The following is a 9,997-nucleotide window of genomic DNA, read 5'->3' on the forward strand; positions in this document are numbered from 1 at the left end:
GATACTATGCAATGAAATCAAGTATGTACGACACCTACATATCGGATATTGATGTCACATTTGCCATTCTAGTAACACCTACAAATCGGATCACTTAGAATGACAAAACCAAGTTGAGCACAGTTTGACTGCGCAGTTTTATTTCTCCCGGAATATCTATTATCATTCAGTTTTTATCACTTCAGCCGTCATATATTTCGAGAGAAATTGGCTTACGACAGATTTGGACTAAATACTATGTACCCTAAAATACTTTTGCTTGTGAGATAAACTGAGATTACCGATGTTGGTGACACAGGATCAAGCAGTATAAGAGCGTTATGATAGCGCTACGGAAGACGGATAACTTTACAATATTAAAGAACGTTTAATAACGTGTTTGTGCGTTTGCAGATATTGGCTAGCATGATTTACAGCCGTTGGTGACTACATGTATAATCACGGTATACGTTCTTCAGTCTCAGTTATCTCAAAGAAGTCGATATCATCTTGTTGGTGTAAAGGTTTCAAGAATTTGAAGGAATTATCGTTCGCCAATAGCATCGTGCTGAACGGGGTTTCTTTCAAAGTAAGGAACGACAAAGAGGTAGGGAAGGAGTAAGTCTTGTTTATTCAGCCTGGAAGTCGGGGCGGCTGGAAGCAGCCCTGTCGTCTCTCTCCGCTCCTCTATTTTCTGCCTGGTCACCTCCCTCTATATAGCCCCTCGGTCAGTCGTAATGGCTCAGCCATCTGCAGCCCCCCACGTTGTATGAATCGCTGGGCACATGCCATAATTGTCGGCGTTGATTCCCCATGGATTAACTTATTATTGGTCACAGTAAAAGTAAAAGTGTCATTGCCGACATGGCGGATTACTGCGGTATGTTGACACACTTGGGGCTTACGTGGACTGACCTAGGACTGACCAGGGGAGAGGTGACTAGCCACTATGTTACAATGAGTTCATGCTTTCTTGATCAGTTGACCTAACGTCAACTAAAGAACGTCAGTGCAAAAGAACACCCAATCTTGGACTAAAAAGCAAGTGTAAGCAAAGAGTCACGTCTTAAGCAGTAATCCCAGGCTCAATAGGATTATCACAGATCAAAACAAATGAACCAATTAACTGCGGGCAGTTAACAGCCAGTAGGACGAAATCTAAACCTTTCACATATTCTTTTCGCTTTCCACGAAACGGAATTTGTTTCTGAATATAGACAAGACTGGATATTGTTCTGTACTCGATATTTGGCCGTCAGGTAAACCTGACAAATGCGTTTGGTCAATGTATTGTCCGATTTGCTGTCAGGTGCTAGAGCAGTTCAGCGAGAAACGTTCATTTCCATGTCGGCGTTTGTGAAGAAGTCTTGCTTCATCACTGCACCAGACTCCTTTCCTCACTGAGTTGTTGATGTAAAGTGTAGCCGATGCGGGACGATAGGGTAGCTAGTGGGTAAGGAATTCGTGCTGAGGACCTAGGTTCGTACTCCATATGGGTGCAATGTGTCAAGTCCATTTGTGGTGTCCCTCGCCGTGATATTGCTGTAATTTTTATTAAAGCGACATAAAACTAACCTCACCGACTCACTTCTATTGGATGCAAACGTTTCATTATATGGACAAAATCTTGGTATTATTTCTGAATATCTGGTACAGCATATATCTTGCTGTTCAGACAGTAACCTGTCCAGGACTAAGAAAGTCCCGGATGTAGCAATCACGGGTGCTGACTCAAGCTCTTCTAGAACGACCTTGGGCTGACCTGATCGGTATACTGATCCCATGTTCGAACGATATTATTCTTGTGTATGTTGAAATGTCTAGCAACTGCATACTGGAACTCTCCATCTTGAAGTCGTCATGTAGCAACGAAGCTAATGACAGCAGCCAATCGGAGCATTGTCCCACTTCCAGTAAGGCTCCATTCCTTTGCAATATGTCATACTACCTGCAGGACGGACATATGCAACTAGTTTGTATTTTACCCTAACAGACCGATCTTTAAGAGATATATGCATATGGCTTTGTTTGGTCCCAATAAGAATGTAACTCTTACGAGGATTCATCATAACTGTGCACGAAGCCTCATATGGCAAAATATGGTTATCGAGCTATGTACTATCTGTTTTCCGATGATGTAGACGTACGACCTGACGTTACCGCCGTCCATGAAGCTGTGGTAACGATGACGCAGGTAGTCAAAGCCCACGTACACGTCCCCGATGTCCCTGACACCATCGACGTCATCAACAGTGGCACGCCGTATGAGATAGTCCGACATAGCGTTTCTGCATAGAGACAGTACGACAGTTCGAACATGAATGAGTACGGTGTGCATGATAAGGACCTTGCCGGGGTTGAACTAAGCGTCGAGTTAGACACATAGAAGAATCATTCAAAAATGAATGTTTTGATTAGCGTGTAGTTTAGTCCTTACAGTTGAGACATATGCGCTTAGTTGGTTACATTAGCAAAGTGTCATGATCAACCTCCTACCGAATGCGTTCACTCTGTTTATTCATTATGGCAACTGTTGACTGTTGAAGCGAATGACAACTGGAACAGAAACGAACTGCTTTGGCATGATTTTGCCATTGGTTGAATAGACAAAACTCACCCTTAGAAAAGAAATGTGATCTTGAGGATATAAGGCATATGTAGCTGCGGCAAAAATAAAACATATATAATACTATTTCTTTCCCAAACGTCATGTTTGTGTGATTGTATGACATCCTCAGTGGCAAAACGCGGCAGTTATAACTTTCCCTTGTCTTAGAAACGTTTGAAGCAATAATCGCCAAAACGCTACGAAGCAAAGACGAGAGTGTATTGCGTGAAACTGTCACTGAGTAATCAGTTGTGTCCCAACCAACTATGATAAAGTATATGATATTAATGTGTCCGAATCATTGATATAAAATACTGGATTATCAGAGCCTTTGGCGAGAACAATACATATATATTGTTCCTAATATATGATATTATTGATACGGATTGACTGATTGGTTGAGTTTAGTTTTACGCCTCTTTTAGCAATATTCCAGCTATATCACCGCGGGGGACCCTACAATTGGGCTTAACATGATGAGTCCATGCGGGGAATCGAACCCAGGTCTTCGGCGTGACGACCAAACGCTTTAATCACTAGGCCACGCCATCGGCCCAAATGATACGGAAACGCAACAGGTCAGTCATCTCTTTATCACATGACATCATTCTTAAACCTGACTATAAAAATAAGTGGCAAAATCGTGCCTGGTTTTATCCGAAGAGAACAGTTTTCGCGTATGAATACAAACAGTACATCAAGGTAAGGGTTGTTCATGCACCATGTTTGCCCGCGCTGTGCAAAAACATCTTTAAATTCGCGACGATGTCATCATTTTAGGATTCGCGTGGCGTGTATGGAGTTTTGTGAAAGTAGTTCGTGTATTGGCCAAATATATACAGTGCTGCATGAACGATGTATCTAATATCAGTGAGTTTACGTATTCCACATATGCATGTAGCTCGAACACTCTGCACATGTAAAGAGAACATACAAGTATGCTTCTATAGACAACGTAGTGTTGATCGTTGTCACTGATATATTCCGTAGTTTGTTTAGACATGACGATGCATTTCAGAAACTGGCTGTCAGACATATCATAATCACTCTTAAGTGATGCCCGTAAGTCTCCTGGCCTGGCGTTGATGAAACATTTTTACTTTAATGATTTTTAGTAAATGATACTTGGACGTAATTACCTGTAATGGCTGTATGCAGGTACATGTCAATGATGCCTGTATTGTAGGTAGATGTCAGTGATGCCTGTATTGTAGGTAGATGTCAGTGATGCCTGTATTGTAGGTAGATGTCAGTGATGCCTGTATTGTAGGTAGATGTCAGTGATGCCTGCATTGTAGGTAGATGTCAGTGATGCCTGTATTGTAGGTAGATGTCAGTGATGCCTGTATTGTAGGTAGATGTCAGTGATGCCCGTGTTGTAGGTAGATGTCAGTGATGCCTGTATTGTAGGTAGATGTCAGTGATGCCCGTGTTGTAGGTAGATGTCAGTGATGCCTGTATTGTAGGTAGATGTCAGTGATGCCTGTATTGTAGGTAGATGTCAGTGATGCCTGAATTGTAGGTAGATGTCAGTGATGCCTGTATTGTAGGTAGATGTCAGTGATGCCTGTATTGTAGGTAGATGTCAGTGATGCCTGCATTGTAGGTAGATGTCAGTGATGCCTGTATTGTAGGTAGATGTCAGTGATGCCTGTATTGTAGGTAGATGTCAGTGATGCCCGTGTTGTAGGTAGATGTCAGTGATGCCTGTATTGTAGGTAGATGTCAGTGATGCCTGTTATTGTAGGTAGATGTCAGTGATGCCTGTATTGTAGGTAGATGTCAGTGATGCCCGTGTTGCAGGTAGATGTCAGTGATGCCTGTATTGTAGGTAGATGTCAGTGATGCCTGTATTGTAGGTAGATGTCAGTGATGCCTGTATTGTAGGTAGATGTCAGTGATGCCTGTATTGTAGGTAGATGTCAGTGATGCCTGTATTGTAGGTAGATGTCAGTAATGCCTGTATTGTAGGTAGATGTCAGTGATGCCTGTATTGTAGGTAGATGTCAGTGATGCCTGTATTGTAGGTAGATGTCAGTGATGCCTGTATTGTAGGTAGATGTCAGTGATGCCTGTATTGTAGGTACATGTCAGTGATGCCCGTGTTGCAGGTAGACGTCGACGATGCCACAGGCAATATCATATGTCTGCAGCTGAGAGTGGCAGCAGGAAGTGGGAAGAAAGCACAGGGCATCCAGTTCCACTCCAGTAAACTCTTCGCTGTGGGTTCGAAAAGGGTGAAGGATAACTAACTTAAAATTGACTAACAACATGTGAAATTACGAAAGACCACCACCAGCTGGTCCTGAAAATGTACAATAGATTTCACTCTACTCATACACTTATACAGTTTTTTTCTTTGTTAGTTTCAACGTGCGTGTTTATGTTTTCGCTGAACTGTTTACATGAGGAAACAGTGACAAGTTATCGCAAATGTTTGTGTCTAGTTGCACGTAACATTACAAACCATGCCTGAAAATGTGAAGCATAAGGGGTTGAAAATACACATAAAATTATCATATGATTTACATATACATAGTCTGTCTTTAAGGCCCTTTCGGAAAGTTTAGGCACGCATCATTTACGATTTATGGTGGACGCTCTGTGTATTGATAACTGGAGCGAACGACAGTTTCATCACACGCCATTTTCTAATGTTCCTTTGAAAGACGGGGACAACACATTGTTTGGAACTAACAACTCTTTATTGTTCCGGATATCAAGAGCATGTCCAGGAATGATATGTTTTGATCCAACATTTTAGAGAGTACATCGTTTCCGCAAAATATAAAGCTGCACCATGAGCAGTGCATGATTAGCCGCTTATGCATAAGTTGTCTTGTGCAATAAAGAATGATACATACCAGGAGGAATGGTGGTTATAAACTTCTGCATTTTGGCCTTACCTCCAAGTACTTGCACGTGGTGTTGACATAGGACAACTGCACTGTCACGACTGCATCACCACCTGTACATACTGACAAAAACTAACCGTGAGTGGTTTTGTGTGGGACAATCGTGCCATGTACATGAATGCGACAAACTTCTGACAGCTACACGAAAGCTCCACAAAAAGCAGAAACGATTGCACGATTCAGATTGTATGTTCACTATGCAGCAGTTTCGGCAGTATTACAGCTGTACGATGTTGTTTGTAGACAATTGAGTCTGGGCCAGATGATCCCATCATTGTGGTGACAGAGACACGCATACATGCTTATGATATATTCTGAATAATACGTTAACCATCATAGCTACTAAAAAAGTAATTAACGATTCCCTTTTCTTTTTATCATCAGACTAATTTAACATTAGCTAAGTGTTTATAATAACAGAACAATTACATAGTATGCTGAACACTTAACTGTCCTGTCAAAACTCTAATGAGAAGTGTATTCTTGCACTTTTTCCAACAGCTGATGACATCAATGAGCAACTCATATACATCAGTGACAATGATATATTGCCTCCAAATGAGGCAGATGGCCACGATCGAATACCGATTGATTACGGATCAAGGTTTGTCAGCGCCCAAGCCAAGCTCAAAGTTTTCACAGTGACGGCCAATACCTGTCACTCCCATAATTCAGGCATTCAACTTCAGTCATATTTAATGGAATGTTGTCAAACACATAGTATGTATCGCCCATATAGTCAGCATCCCTTAACGAATATGTAATTCATGTGGATCCAATATCCCCATGAGTAAATCATGTAACATATATCTGTCTTTATTCAGTGGACAATGATAATTTCACATTGTTGTACATTCACGTATATACTGAGGACAATACATTTTGTTATGCCGAACTTACATTTGATTGTATCCATAATATCGAGATGAAGAGCGTCGACGCTGATAATGAACCAAAAACTAGCTGCATGTGGTTGAAATGTTTGCTGATACGTCAGGAGAGAGAGCCGACACGTCCAATATGATAAACGTGTTTGATAACAAAGAAACGTGCGAGAGTTGATTGACCATTAAAGTACTGTAAACCTAATCTACAGATGTTTCCGATAAAATATGATGTCTTTGGTCATTTGGTTAATGTATAGCAGGGTCAATGTGGAGTAAAACAACTACCAACACTCTGCTGGGTGTGAGGCTGTTTATTTCTGCCTGGATGATATGATTGGTAAGCGACACCCTGTAACAATGAATACAATAAGATGGGAACACGTCACACATAATTCATACACGACACATATAATTCCATGCACGGGTAAATACATAGGGGTAAATACCGAGAATAATGCAGTAACTCAAAGTATGAATAACGTTATTTATTACACGTAAGGAACATTAGAACTATACATTAAATATTACATCATTACGCATATCGTAATGATAATACATACAATGCAGTGCATGTAGGGTACATCATTACGCATTAGTTATGATAGTATAACAACAACGTATACATGAGTCGTCATCCATTGCATGATTATACTATATGCAATAGCGATATAAAATAAACATATACACATACCCTGTGGGTGGTACAAGGGTGTACACAATCAGGCATTGCACCGGTATTACGGACAGGGAGTTATCTGTTATAAATATTATTAAATGATAAGTAATATACAAGGTAATGTGGAGTAGAGCTAGGGATACATTCGGAAACATAAAACTGCTTCCACACATGGATAATAATTACACTTACATTGACAATAGTTAAAACATAGCAGCTTATAATAAAACACATTCTCTCAACTCACACATAAAGTTAAAGGATAGTAAACATAAGAATATATTAGTAATACTTATTTGTGTTTATAGCTTAGGATAAAAAAACTAACGTAATTAATTTAGCGCACTTTACATGCTATACAACGTAATGCTTATTTGAATAGTAGTAAATAAACATACTGTTATCCTGAAGTTACAGCAAGGATTAAATTCAATATTATCTTAATTAAATGAATACTAACCTTAATCTTACACTGTCTTTCTCAGCTGTCTTCAGTGGCAAAGATTCAGTGCAGAATGAGTGTAATTGTGCAGTGAATTAGTGAGACCAATCAACTGACAAGCGTCATGGCTTGGGCAATTAGTCGGTGTGGCCAAGCTCTAAAGCTTAACCCTTAACCTGCCTAATAGTAGTACAGCTAAAAAGGAGAGAAGGGGAATAATTAAGAGAATAAGACTAAAATAATATATTTACACTAAAATACGCCTGCCACAAATGTTCATTCATTGTTAAATGTGCTTAATTACCGAACTGGCAGTTGTTCAGGGTATTATTATGAACTGTGGCATCATTATATATTATTGAAAAAGGCTTCAGTATTACTTACTTACTGGCAATGTTGACCTGTAAACAGGTTATTTGATGGGGCAGAAAGTACATCTACATGATAACACATTTGCTGATTATATTGACAGTTTAATGTTAGTTCATTTTAAAAGAGGTATTTAGAAATACGTTGCTCAGGCTTTGGTCGGTGTAATGTTTGATCAGATGACTTCTGAAGAAGATCCGTATGCTGTGTTTTAAATCTTGCCACAAAGAAAGAAATTTCAACTGAAATTTAAAAGTTATTACAGCTAATCGGAGTTTGCTCAATGTGGAGGTTCTTCATGAAGGAATATTATAGTGTAAGTTTGTACACATTTATCTATCGGATCGGAGAGTAAACCAGGTGAAGTCGTTCAACCAGTCTGACCAGAGTAGGTCGTTTGTGGACAAGCTGTTTGGGAAGCTCTTGATATGCATATGTACAGGACGGACAACAGTAAGTATCAGTTAGTGGTAGCGTTGGAAGAGCCCAGATTTAAACACAGATGGCGTAGGTGCATTCTTGAGGTTAAATTGAGAGAGTTCCATAATGAGGCAGCTGCATGTGAGAAGGACTGAGCCCCAAAAGATTTCAGTTTATATTTTGGTACAGTCCAGAGCAGATGATCAGCTGATCGGAGATTTCTAGAGGGCTTGTAGTGGACAAACATCCCCTGAAGATAGACAGGGGCAACTTTATGAAAAGACTTATAGACTAAAGAAAGGATCTTGAAGTCAATCCTTTCACGTATCCTGAGCCAGTGCAGTGCCCTTAGAGCTGGGGAGACGTGAGAATGCAGCTTAGTCCTAGTTATGATACGGGCAGCCCTGGTCTGTATCCTCTGCATTCTGTTTAGCTGATCTCCTGATATTCCCACGAGTAAGCTGTTACAGTAGTCCAGACGAGAAAGGATGAGCGATCTAACCAGCGTGGCTGTAGTTTCAGCTGTAAGAAGATGACGGATAGATCCTATGTTTCTCAAATGAAAACGACATACTTTGCAGAGATGGTCCACTTGATTATCCATAGTAAGAGAAGCGTCAATGAAAACACCAAGATTTTTTACATGGGTCGAGAAAGGTATGAGAGACTGTCCAATTTGCAGGTGGGTTAGCCGGGATTTTTGCTGTCTAGAAGGTGGAGCGATGATGATGGCCTCTGTCTTTCATCATTTAACTGAAGCATGTTGGTTGACATCCAGGATTGGACCTTGTTAAGACAACTTTCCATATTATCCAAAGATTCCATCTGGTTTGCTAAAGTGGGTCTGAAACTGTCTACCAGCTGTGAGTCATCGGCATAGAGATGATGACATGTTGCTCTGATATCAAGTATCTTAGTAGTCTTGTGTACATGGTGAAAAAGATCGGACCTAGCACGGACCCTTGAGGGACACCACATGCCAGAACTTTACTATAGGGCATAGCTTTATTAATTTGGACAATCTGTTTCCTATCTGTAAGGTATGATGAACACCATTTCAGGACTGTGCCGTTCAAGCCATAGTCGTTTTCCAAACGACTCAGCAACATTGCGTGATCGATGGTGTCGAACGCAGGTGATATGGCTAAGAGGACTAACATCGCGATGTCTCCAGAATCAACAGGCATCTTTATGTTATTGAAAACACAGTTCAGAGCTGTCTCAGTGCTGTGTGCCACTCTGTATGAGGACTGATAATTGTCCGTCAGATTAGACTTTTGAAGATGTTCAAAGAGCTGTGCTTCAACAACTTTTTCTAGAATCTTTGACATGAATGTCAAGTTGGATACTGGGCGGTAGTTGCTCAAGGTCTGACCGTCAAGAGCTGGTTTCTTGATTTGTGGCTTGATAACTGCCTCATTTAAACATGATGGCACCTTTCCGATGGACAAGCTGGTGTTTACAATCTTTGTTATCACGGGAAGAAGCACGTCCACTAATCCAAGGAGGAATTTTGTAGGTAGTGGATCTAGTGAGCAAGATGTTGGTTCAGATGAAGTGCTTAATCTCTTTCATTCCAGTTCAGAGACTCGCGTGAAAAAAAAAACAAATTTGGTTCCCGCGAAGTTTGTATACGAACCAGTATCACAAGCGGACCCCAAACCATGACGTATCTTTGAGATTTTCTCTGAGAAATACGTA

General features: G+C 40.6%; 1 long non-coding RNA gene across 1 annotated transcript in view; it reads left to right on the forward strand.

Annotated features, from left to right (window-relative positions):
• LOC137273189 (uncharacterized) overlaps positions 1–5,457 on the forward strand; it is a 15,476-nt gene extending 10,019 nt beyond the window's left edge. The window contains exon 2 of the long non-coding RNA XR_010956127.1: positions 4,699–5,457. This is a non-coding gene — a long non-coding RNA (uncharacterized lncRNA). The remainder of the gene's footprint in view (positions 1–4,698) is intronic.
• Positions 5,458–9,997: the final 4,540 nt, after the last annotated feature.

This window comes from Haliotis asinina, chromosome 2 (genome assembly GCF_037392515.1).
Source record: "Haliotis asinina isolate JCU_RB_2024 chromosome 2, JCU_Hal_asi_v2, whole genome shotgun sequence".
Taxonomy (NCBI): Eukaryota; Metazoa; Mollusca; class Gastropoda; order Lepetellida; family Haliotidae; genus Haliotis; species Haliotis asinina.